A 13,023-nucleotide genomic window follows, 5' to 3' on the forward strand; every position below is an offset into this window, starting at 1 on the left:
CAGTTGAGTTTGAAGAAATTTTAGAGGAGGGGGGGACAGTTACTGGCCTCATTAGATAGGGTATGGAGTAATATTACGTGAAAATAACTTTAATGAAAACTGTAATAAATTAAATAGAATCGGCAGTGAAGGAAAACATCGTGAAGAAACCTGCATGTGTCTAATTTCAAGGAAATTCCGCCACATGTGTATTCCACCAAGTCGCCTTGGAGCAGCGTGGTGGAATATGCTCCAAACCTTCTCCTCAAAGGGAGAGGAGGCCTTAGCCCAGCAGTGGGAAATTTACAGGCTGCTAATACAATAATAAAAAAAAAGTTGCTGTTAATCTGTAAGCTTAGATCTTTTAACCAACGCAATGGATTTTAATGCGATTTTCATCTTTAAACTGAGTGATTCAAGAGGAAGGTTTAGGTATAGCAGAGAAAAGCCAATAAACTCAATTTTCCTAGCCGGAAATAGCAACAGTTTTGACTTTTCTGTTTTTCCTTTAATCTCAAAGTTATAGACCCTCACTGTACCCGTGTCAACAAGAAAGTATTATTATAATAATTTAGCTATTGGTTTTAGTCGATTATAAATAATTTCAATAACCATAAGATTCGATGGTGATCATCCGCCGGACGACTCGTAACGGTCACTATTGGTTAAAAATACGTTTGACCCACGTACTATTAAATAAAATAGTCTTATAAAGAACAAATCTAGTTAGTGATGTCATAGAAGCTGCAGTATGAAATGCTTTATAAGTATGACAAACATGTAGCGGCTCTCCATTATGAATGTTGAGTCACATTAATTAACAATATGATCTTTAGTGTTACTGAAAAAATATTAGATTTTAGTTTTAGTATATTTTCATTTTAAAAAGCTATATTTGTATCTCTTATACGGTCTATGGCATCTTTCCCCACTAAGATGTGTTTCATAGCTTACTCCATCATGCTAATCCATTGAAGGTTGGCGGCTTCACAGGTGGACACAAGATATCAATACAACATTTAAACACGATGTACGTTATAGTACAAAATGAACCTGCAATCCTGGGATAAGAATCTCGTGTCAGCACAACAGACATAAAACTATTTTATTATAAAATTTAACTTATTAGTTGGTACCACCCACTCATTAGATAGTCTACTGCCAAACAACAGTACTCAGCATTGTTGGGTTCCGGTTTGGAGGGTTAGTACAGTGTAACCACAGGCACAAGGGACGTAACATCTTAGTTCCCGAGGTTGGTGGCGCCTTGGTGATGTAAGGAATGGTTAATATTTGTTACAGCGCCATTGTCTATGGGCGTGTGGTGAAAAAAAAACTTTTAATTCAATAAATAATCTCTACATTGTTTTTTGTATTAATACGGCGATATCTTCTAAGTAAATAATTTATATCTTCGTGATAAGCGATCCGAAAAGTAACTCCCATAAGATAATACGAAACGGCGAGATTGCTTACACAGTTACAATATCTCCTTGAAACGTTTAAGTGAAAATATATTACTGAATATGTAGTTTGAAATAACAGTTATGATGAGATAAAAACTGCGCTCACGAGTACTGCGTTAAATCAAGATCCAAGCAATGGGTACATTTATCTTATTTTGTAATGTTGATAACACAGTTGTAATTTACGCAAAAAATAACTTACAATTCAGTCTCACTATTGGCACTGTAAGACACAATATCGTTTCTCAAATTATATGTATAATAATATTATATATATATATATTTTTTATGTTAGAGGTGGCAAACGAGCAGGAGGCTCACCTGATGGAAAGTGACTACCACCGCCCATGCACATCTGCAACACCGGGGGGTTTGCAGGTGCGTTGCCGGCCTTTCAGGAAAACATAAAAAATAATAAAACATTCTCCGAAATACGCTGCACCTTCTGGTATAAGGTTTATATCTATAGGTTTATTTAATTCGTATACGTTACAAAAATAATATCTCTTTATATATTAATATGGAATATATGTTGACGTATATTTATCATGGACGACGTTTATTTGATGGTATCAAATTCATACACACAATAGCAAATTAAGCCCCAGAGAAGAAGTTCTTCTGGATTGTTTTTTTACATGTTTCATTTAACAAGATGAAGAAGAGCTGGCAGGCAACGGCAATTGTAATGTCCCAGTGCTGCAGCGACAGTCTGTAAATGTCCCACTGCTGAGCTAAAACCTCCTTTGAGGAGAAGGTTTAGTGCTAATTCCACAATGCTGCTCTAATGCGGGTTGGCGGATACAGTTGTGCTAGAATATTATTGTAATTAGACGTATGCAAGTTTCCTCACAATGTTATCCTTCACCGCCGACCACGAGATGAATTATAAACACTAATTAATCACAATAATGTAATTAAAAAACACTTAAATCATTACAATTTTACCCTACGAAAAAATCAACAGGTTATATATCGTAATCTTACAGTATTTTATCAAGTAACACGTCACATTTTAATGTAATTTAACATGATGTTTAAATTAATTATCTGGCAAGGAAACATTGTAATTTAAATTTAAATCTTTATTTGTCATAGATTCATTACAATTACTTCAAAATCAACTAGCATACTAATCTGTTAATATGTCCCTTGTGTTTGTAGTTATACGTTTTTTTTTAAATTAAGCAATATCCACGCGCTCACTTTGCCCGTGCCTTTTTCATTTTTTAGTCTCGTTTCGGTGTGGCAGTTTAAAATTATTCTTATTTACCAAACATCACATTGTCTGTTTTTTTTTCTTTTTTATTTAGTTATATTTGATCACTCAACCTACAAAAGGAAATATCGCCGTATTAATACAAAAAACAATGTAGAGATTATTTATTGAATTAAAAGTATTTTTTTTTCACCACTGCCCATAGACAATGGCGCTGTAACAAATATTAATCATTCCTTACATCACCAAGGCGCCACCAACCTCGGGAACTAAGATGTTATATATTAATAGCGTAAGTCGATTTTTGTCTCAGTTATTATGGAACGATAGCTGCACATAGAACATCGGTTGCGGTCTAATTTTGAAGAGCTCCAGCCTTAGATGTGTAGAAAATATACGTGTAAAGAGGATTCTTGATTGAATTTACTAAATTGTTACGATTTAATAAAGAATAAATTTTAGAGAGCGGAAAGAGGTTAAAGATCTTTTGAATAAACGCCAAGTGTCGCGGGAGTCCCACTAGTGTATATTTATTGTAACATAGCTTTTCTAATTATATATATTGTCGAATTATTAAATTATATTCAGAACTTTCCGCGAGATGAACAAACGGTTCATATCTTGTTTCTAAAAATGTCAGTGTATCTATTTGAGATTAATAGACATTGACACCGATTGACCGATTACCGTGAATGTTATCGCTATAAGTATTTATAGTAGAATTTTTGTGAAAACACTAAAATAATTGTTACAAGTCGCCACTGGATGCCGCGGAATCACATCAAATTCTATAACTTTAAACCTATTGGAAACGTTAAACCTAGCCGTTGGCGGAGACAGCATAAATATTTCCCTCAACGGTATTCGACGTAATTATATATATATATATATATATATATATATATATATATATATTGTTCGTAAACAAAGGCTATATTCATTTTTTCATGTTATTCGAGGAACTTTTATTAGTCAGGATTATAACGCTGCTAAAATCCAAATTACAGGCAGCTGCGAAAAGTTACAAAATCAAAATATTCTTTATTCGGTAAATGTTACAATACAGTGTTGAATTAAATGTAAATCTATTATGTTATGATAGCAGGAGCAACATAATAACAGGAAGATTATCTTGGTCTCGAATTCGAACTAAATTCTGTGGATCTACAGCCAAATTATGGCAAAGCTGGCTTACATTACGTATAGTATACAACTATACAGCCAGTCTCATTACAATTACGCATAAATCGATTACATTTTAGTATTACGAATTAATCATTCATTTGATTTCTTCAAATCATTTAAGAAAGTAGTCTGTAAGCTGTTTGAATAAAATCTATCTGAAAACAAAATCCCTTTGAGAATGCTTTTTCAAGTGGTTTCACAACATTGGTGGCTACGTGCTTGACTGTTGTGTTTAGTATACATTTCCTAACCTAAATCAGTTCCAAGACACCCACAGATTAGTATAGAGATCCATTCTACTTTGCGAGTAACTCACCGGAGGCTACATAAACATCCCATAAGTAACTATTTAGACATACATAGCCTCAATGTATCATTTTCGTTTTACTATCTAAATAGATAGGTACATAAATTGTCAGTATGTTTTTAGTAACACAAAAGCTATAGATATTATGATATTGTTAACAAAATTCATCATTCAAAATATATATTTTAAATAATCCAAAGCAATCACTGTATAACAAATATATAAAAAAATAATAAAGTCAATAAAACATTACCCAAACTCATTCGCCTGGATTCGAAACATTTGCTCTCGAAACTGTCACGCCCGCACAATCACATTCATATAAATTATAACAAAAATGTATTCAGATTTTGACTCATTCCCTTCTAGAATTGGTTTAATTTGAAAACAAGTCAAGATTGTCTCGACGCGGCAAGTCCTGTTGACGGAATGTCTTATCAGATAGGAAAGATATCCGATTAGCACCTCTTTGCTCATTATCAACGGTCTGTATCTCTGCGTTTGTCACCGATACTGCGGCAGAGCGTAATTAGTTCATTAGAATGTTCCTAATGCTTAATAATAAAAAACCTTTGTTTTGTCATTTATTTATGAATCCAATAAAATCTCACTTTTAATACTACCGTCAATAATTCTGCCTTCTACTCAAAATCCTTTTCTTTATTTAAGACTTTCTCATAACACTCATGTTGTAAATAGCATCTAAAAAAACACCCTTTGTCGCTAAATAAGCCATAAGTATTTATTTGGCACATTTAGGTAATTCGACCTATTCCCGTTAGGAGATGATAGGGGTGACTATTTGCGATAATTTTAACACCCATTTGTTTTTTGAGTTACCACGTTTTTTAGATTTTTTCAAATTAAGTGAAAAATGCAACTTCAAAAATTTCATTTAAAAAAAAGTACCAATTAAAATCTATTTTTTTGTTCTGATTTATAAAAACGATTAAACACTTGTTATTAATCAATATTAAAACAATAATTTTATCGGTCCAAATTTAAAAATGCGAGACGGAAAACGATATTATTTCAATTATTTTTTGTCATAAAACATAAATGATTTTCCCAGAAATTGTGACGTACATTCTATTAATACTAGAAACAAAAATAAACTTGTTACTTCAAGTACCCGATTACACAGGGTTAGTGACTCTTTTAAGAATACGTTTACGTTTTAAGTATACGTTTTTACAACAGGATCTCAGAAAACGTTCAAAATTATTCAATTATAAAATTCAAAAGAATCGTTAAAGAACGTTTGTGTGCTAAAGGATATCACAACACTAATTACTTTTTAGTTGACTTCACACCTTGGGAATGAAATGTTCGCCTCCAGGCTGTTTCAAATAGCTAAAATATAATTATTATTGTACATGAAAATGAAAAAAAAAAGGTATCCCGCTGAGTTTCTTTCGCCGGTTCTTCTCAGGTCCGAGGTGTTAAATTCCGAACCGGTGGTAGATTTTTGACTATCAATAAGCAAGTGTAAACACTTCTATATTGAATAAAGATTTTTGACTTTGACTTTGTCCATAAATATGCTTTAAAAACTAATAAAATCGTTATGAAACTCGTCTCAAAACAATTTATTTATTTATCGTGATTATTATTATGTATATTACATATATTATGTATATAGTAGAGATCGTATATTTTTCTTTAAGTATATGTACTTTTATCTGATTGGTATATATTCAAATATATTATATAAGTATGCACTTGCAAAACCGCTGTTGCTTTGTCGAGTCTTATGCTCAAAGTGTGTCTGGAAGAGATCGCTTTAAACGATAAGACCGCATTTGTACATCTTCCTTTATTTACTTATAGCATAACTGTTTTTTAGTGCAGTGTACAGTAAAGAGTATTTGTATTGTAAAATTTTGAAATGTTGAGATCTGTCTTTTACAAATAAAAATACAAACGTTGAAAGAAAATAATTTATTTTTATAGTTACTAGCAATACATTTGCATGAGTCCACTAAGTAACTCTATATGCTTAATTTTTATTTTTTTCAAACTTTCCAATGTCCAATATTTTTATTATGTTCTACGCGAAGAACTTCACTGCAAAGAAATACTCTTAAACACTAATTAAAAAAGTACGGAAAACTCTAATTAATAGATAAGAGCAATACTTGCTCAGAATTCAATTAGCGATCCTGATTAAGACCCTAATTTTCTATACGCTAAGCCCCTGGATCTTGAAGTACCTAATCAATACAATAGCCGCTATTAACAGTCTTATCAACATGCTTTAGAAATATCTGTCTGTTTTCTATCGGCATAGCGACAGTTTATATCCTGAATCAATTCACATGATTTTATTTATTTTCTTAAAATTACTTAACTATTTAATTTGTGTACAAATGACATATTAACTTTATCAAAACAAAACAGTAATAATATTATATCTATAAACTATATTATAAATACTAAAAAATCTGTCTGTCATGAGGTTCTCGCCATGTGTTATATGGTGTCCACAGATATGGCTATTGATATAGTTCCAGTCAGCCTCCATTTGGCAATTTTCCGTGGTTGGTTCTTCACGACCTAGATGTGAAAACGCTGCTGGATTCGATTAGGATAGTCCGCGTCACAACTCACCCCGTCTGCTCTCCCCTGCTTTGAAAAAATCGACTGGGTGCCGGATAATATTACAAATATATTGTATAAAGAGTAACTTCATAAATCGATACGCAATTGAGTTTATTATTAAGTAATAATAATACGTATAATGCAGATCAACAAATTGAATAGACAATTAGCCTTATCTTATCCTTAACAGAAAAACCACGCAGACAATTTTAAAAGAAGCCCTAGAGGCCCTCTATTTATTGGGATTTAATTCCACTGGGAGACGCAGACACCCACAAGAATAACAATCCCTTCCAACAAAATCAAAATATACTTTATTCGAGTAGGCTTTCACAATGTAGCTTGCACTTTTGAAATGTAATTTTACAATGCTATATTAAGCTAAGCTACCACCGGTTCTGAATGTAGATTCCACCGAGAAGAACTGGCAAGAAACTAGGTAGTTACTCTTTTCCATCACTTAAAATATAGTTATGTTAGTTAAATAATAATAATATGGATATTATATATCTTGCCTGGAAGTCAACAAGTATTAGCTCCACGCTTATTTTATTATCTATGTAAAAAAATCCGTGTTGAATATGTTTTTTTATTAATATATTTCGTACAAGTAATTTGTATTTATGAATCCGCAAAGTTAAACTTAACAAAACAGTTTAACTCCTAAATTTTATTATAGAAACGGAATATTTCCCTAAGAAGGATTTATTGACTTTGCGTCTACAAAACAAAAATCTAATTCAAATAATAGGACTATTAACTTAGCCAGGAGGAGCTTCATTTTTTGCCCAAAGTATTACGATCAACGTGGACATACTGGTAGCATTCAGGCATTCCGCGCGGTAAGATTCCTAGCTGCTAATTAAATTTATTTACCTATATACAATACAAAGTTTTTTTTTCTGATGAAATAATATTCATTTTCTGTAAAGCTAAAGAAACGAAGAAATATCAGAATGACATTTTTAATATTATTCTATATTTAAATAATTATTTTTGGTTTTTGCTTTGTGCGTGAATCAAGTGAAAACTACGGAACGTCATAACGATAATGCGACTATGACCGATCGATACGGAATCGTCTGTAGATGGTTATGGACTAACTAGCTGAATCGCCGTTACCCGCGCCAAATATAATTCACCTCAGATGTTTTTTTAAAAAAAAAAAAGGATACAAGCAATGCCCCGAATTAATTAAGGAATTACTAACATTCCTATTTACCCCTCCTTTTAAACTTATTACTTGTGTTAGGAGTGGGGACGACAATAGACCAAGGGGTCAGGATCGATCCTTCACTTTTCACATAGCGAGGCGGCCCGTAAACCATTGTGCTATTGACGCTTCAACATAGCATATATACATACGAGGGGTGAATTAAAAAAGGAGCCGATGTTCTTCCCCGGGACTCAAATTATCTCCATACCAAATTTCATCTAAATCGGTTCAGTGGTTTCAGTGTGAAGAGATAAATGACAGTCACTTTCGCATTTATAAATTACTAGCGACCCGCCCCGGCTTCGCCCGGGTGCAATGCTGATACTAAATATACTACAGAATGTCTTACAACGTTCACAATTTTTCAGACATTAGACAATACAAACCGCTATGTCCCTGCGTTTTAAATCTGTAATACCTTCGAAAATATTCATTTAAATTATATGCTGTAATATTATATTTAATGTACTTAATTGGATAAGGATTAATACTGTATTGCTTAAAATCGCTTCGAAAATAAACCATTGTTTCTCGTAAGAAGTAAAGAATAAAATTGGTTGTTGTAGGCTATCCCTAAGAGATAGACACATTATTTTGATCTAAGTCGTAGAGTTTTACGTCATCACTTTAGAAACCTCTAAAATTATCAGTGTCTCTCTGCAATATTGTGCATGTATTATACCATAACCTTCCTCATCTTCAATCCTTGAATCAATCTATCTATTAAAAAAAACTGCATCAAAATCCGTTCTATAATTTTAAAGATCTAAGCATTCACAGGGACAGAAAGCGGTAAGTGACTTTGTTTTATACTATGTAATGATAATTGTTTTTTTTTTATTCCATTTTTATTTAATGTCCAAGGAAGCGGGCCGGTAGCAGGAAGTATTAAATAAGGGTATTTAAAAGATAACCCATCAAAATATTTTTTTTACGAAGCGAATACTGCCAAATCCAGAGCGCGCGTTAGAACGGATGTACAGAATGTTACTTTTTCGAGTAGAAAGTATCTTATCTTTTCTCATTTACAGAATGTAAACGTTATCGTTATCAAAATATTTGGAATTTCTGACGACTGATTAATTAGAATGGTTGTGGTCGCGAAACATGACTCTGCTGACCACCTGTACTATGCCGACGACGCCCTAAACGTTAAAGCTTATATATATATACAAAATAAGACCAGGCTTGCTATTAAAGTGTATATGGAACTGAACCAACATGTAGAATTTGTTCTCTAGATCTTTTACTAATAACTTATTTTAAAGTAACCTTATCGCCTTACAAATAACAGGAGCAATATAATAGATTTACATATAGCTATAAAATATTATCAGGCGATATATACATTTTAATATTGACATTACTAATGTTAAGGTCCTATATCATATCGAAAAGTTAAACATGGCCCTTAAGGTACATTTATTTTTTAAGTTTAAGGTATACATTATTATACTTCGAAGTAACGTATACCCTGCACATATGTTTTATTATCAAATCAAAATATTTTTAAATTTAATTCTTTCTTTTAAATCGTCAAAGTTACCAAAGGTTTGGAATATTATACAGTGGCTCAAGCCTCGGAGAACTCATTAAGGCATTGAACCTGCGCCTGATCTCTTTCTAGTTCCGTCTGATTAGCGTTCTAGCGGCTTATGACTATATTTTTGAGGTGAAATACAAACAAATAAGTAATGAACACATGTTAATAAATAATTTACAGTTTGCACATTTTGTTAGTGTAGTTTTATTCAGGATAACTCGTCTATTTATTTTCTAAATTTTTCACCAGAATCAACTCGTATGTATAAAACTAGTTGACGCTGCGGCTTCGCTCGTCATTAAGTGATTGATCGTCAGGTGTAAAAAGCGACATATGTCCTTTCTCTGGATTCAAGCTTGCTTCGTAATAAATTTTATCAAATTTGGTTCAGTGGTCATGAAAGAGCAGAGAGACAGACAGACGGAGATTCTTTCGCATTTATAATATTAATATAGACAATAATATTTGTCATGAGATTTCGTAAAACTTTACAAAAAAAAAAGAAATATTTCCTCAGAAAATAGTAGAAACTATCAGCTATGGAATATACTTAATATTATATTATTTTGACTGTGTACATAAAGTGTTGATATGGATTCCGTTAAAAAATGTGTTAATGTGTTAATGTTATTCATATCCTTATTGTTAGAATAAGAATATTTTTATTTATATGATATAAAAAAAAAAATATTAAACAGATCAATACTACGAGCGAACGTGCAAAATATAGACGAATTGACCTTGCGTTCCAATTTAAAGGAATATCTAAATGCACGAGAGACACCACAATGCATATTGGGTGTGTAAGCACAGGTTCATTCTAGGTCTCCAGGACGCACAGGCAAACGGGATGGCAAACCTCAACCTGAGATTGTATGCGCAACATCATCATCAACATGCGCGTTTTCTATCGACTGTATCACGGCGAGTGCTCTAAGGAATTATTCTCTCTAATTCCTGCTTCCCCTTTCCTTCACAGATCTATGCGTGCTGGCTCGCGATGTCACCGCCTAACTGTGGCATCGGTTCCATCGCGCATAAAGTGATTTGGCGACACTTTTCTTTGTCGCACCGCGAAAAAATGGAACTCTTTACCAGCACACGTGTTCCTTCTTATAACCTTCTATCTTATATTATATTTTTTCTATCTTGCGGGCTGACTGGTGCAGTTCATTCTAGTTGACTGTACTAGTCGTCTTCGCGTTTGGACTCCACTTCCAATATCCTTCCACCATCGGGTTAGGGCAGCACCGACTTTCCCTTCTATCTTGCTGCCGTCGGTGAATATGTGGGGGCCGACTATATGGTGTTCTTCAAGGATTTGTGAATCCAGGCTCTCTAGGCGCACGTACTCAGTTGTTTCGAGTAACGATGGGTGGGGGTTTTGCAGAGGAATAAAATATATGAGGAGTGGCGTAATTATACGAGGTTCTTAAAGTTGAAAGCGAATGGAATTGAATGTTATTGTTAAGCGATGTCATAGGATTCCACTGTAAAGGAGAAGATACCACTTATTAACCAGTGGTTAGTCCCCTGCTCAAAGTAAAGGGTCAAAGAATATTCAGTAGTAAAACATCGTCTGGAAAAAAACAGTGCCAATTTTAGTGTCAGCACGTGTTGTTGCCACCAGTTTCTGTAATAACATTAAAATGTCAACAAAGTAATTCTTCAAGTGTTACTTTTTAGTGCAATTGAAATTGTCAATTATCACACCGGAAAATTATCCTAACAATGCAGGTTTAAAAATATTACAAACAAAATATACACAACTCTCACCTGCAAAACGACCGCGAGTAACGTTCAGTCAGTGGATTGAATGCGCGTGCGCTGGTCGCGGTTTAATAAATATGGTGGATAATCGCGCGTGACGACATTTGTACACAATTTCAGTTTTCAAAATATACTACTGTTTCCATTTTTAGTGTTCCGATAAAAAGGTAAGGTTCTATGTGTGCGTGTGTCTGTGTGTGTTTATATGTCTATTGTACTTTACTAGCAATTTTGTAATATTTTTAGTTCATAGTCATGAATTTCTATATAATTTTTTTTTGGAAAAATCAACTGTTATTATAAGTTAATAACATTTTGTTATATAAATACTTGTATTCATAATAACGAATTAATTTATTACATAAATATTTATTATTATTTTTTAATCTCGATAGACTTATGCTCAATATAAACAATTTAAAACCCTTAAATTTAATATTAGACCTTCTTTCTGAGTAGACCTTTTTATAATGCCTGCTGTAAACCAGAAAATACAGCGTTTTTCGAAGAAGGTTTTAGTATAGAATATTATTATATAAGTAGTTGCGTTTTGCAGTTTCACTTTAGACTACACGGGACAAGAGTAAATTCATGTTCTTGATTTATAAATTGGAATATCAAGCATTCATTATTGCTTAGTGACTGTAATTCAATTTAAATCTCATGGTCAAAATACATAAATAAATAATACCTGGTCAATACAAGATTATATAGTCGCCTGGCTATTTCCAATAATATTATTTTATTATTGTATAAAAAGTATTATAGAATAATTTGACATTAAAAAAAAATCCCGATTAGTTTCTTTCGCCGATTCTTCTCAGGTCCTAGGTGTTTATTTCCGAAGATTTTTGATATTCAATAAGCAAGTGCAACGCTCCTATATTCAATAAAGATTTTTAACTTTGACTGAATAAATAAAAGTGGAGTTAGTAATCTTTGATTTTTATGAAGGATATAATAATAATATATTGTATCGAATTATGTGGTGGTAAAGAGCAACCAATGTTTTTTTGTGCGACTTTAAATTACCGTTGTTAAATATAGTCGGTCATCATAAATTTAATTTATGTCGTAAAGTTAACATAACGAACATCTTGAATGGAGTATAACATTTAAATTTCGAATATATATAACTTTAGACTAATTTTTCGCATCAGGTTTTGGTTCTTTAATTTATTTATAACGGAATTCTGTATATAACACTTAAATATCAACGATTGTGTTGCTTTTACTTAAATATTTTATAATTAAATAAGTGTCTACTAAGAATTATGAAATCTTATATAAACTATTATATAATATTACGTATATAAGTAAATGTGAAACGTAAAATAATAGATATCCTGATGATCGATTTCGACAACGGAAGTTACGTCGATGTTATAACGCATATGTGTTTGTGCCAATACAGGCGCACTCATAATCCCATGAGACGGTAGTCCATGGCCGGAGAGATCAAGTGATGGACTAACGGCTTAACGTGCTGTCTGAAGTGGTCTACTACTGAGCTTATCTCGGCGGAACAACACTAATAACATATTACATAATGGCAGCTAAAACCATCTCGATCGCGTGAGGTTTTTTTTCTCCAAATAATTAGGTAGGCTACGTAATGGTATATGGTGACCTCCACCCATAGACATCGATACTGCAATAACTACTAAAAGTATTTGAAACGGGATATTTACCATGTTTTTTTTATTTTTATTTGGGGGAGCTCGATATTTCGACATT

The 13,023-nt window shown here is 32.7% G+C and overlaps 2 protein-coding genes across 2 annotated transcripts in view; one reads left to right on the plus strand and one right to left on the minus strand.

The window, feature by feature from the left end:
- LOC113397838 (uncharacterized) overlaps nt 1-4,599 on the minus strand; it is a 614,853-nt gene extending 610,254 nt beyond the window's left edge. The window contains exon 1 of the mRNA XM_064216784.1: nt 4,410-4,599. The gene's annotated coding sequence lies outside the window, so the exon portion shown is untranslated. The remainder of the gene's footprint in view (nt 1-4,409) is intronic.
- A 6,728-nt stretch (nt 4,600-11,327) lies between these two features.
- Nucleotides 11,328-13,023, plus strand: part of LOC113397815 (cationic amino acid transporter 3) — a 43,385-nt gene continuing 41,689 nt past the window's right edge. The window contains exon 1 of the mRNA XM_026636331.2: nt 11,328-11,453. The gene's annotated coding sequence lies outside the window, so the exon portion shown is untranslated. The remainder of the gene's footprint in view (nt 11,454-13,023) is intronic.

This window comes from Vanessa tameamea, chromosome 13, assembly GCF_037043105.1.
Source record: "Vanessa tameamea isolate UH-Manoa-2023 chromosome 13, ilVanTame1 primary haplotype, whole genome shotgun sequence".
Taxonomy (NCBI): Eukaryota; Metazoa; Arthropoda; class Insecta; order Lepidoptera; family Nymphalidae; genus Vanessa; species Vanessa tameamea.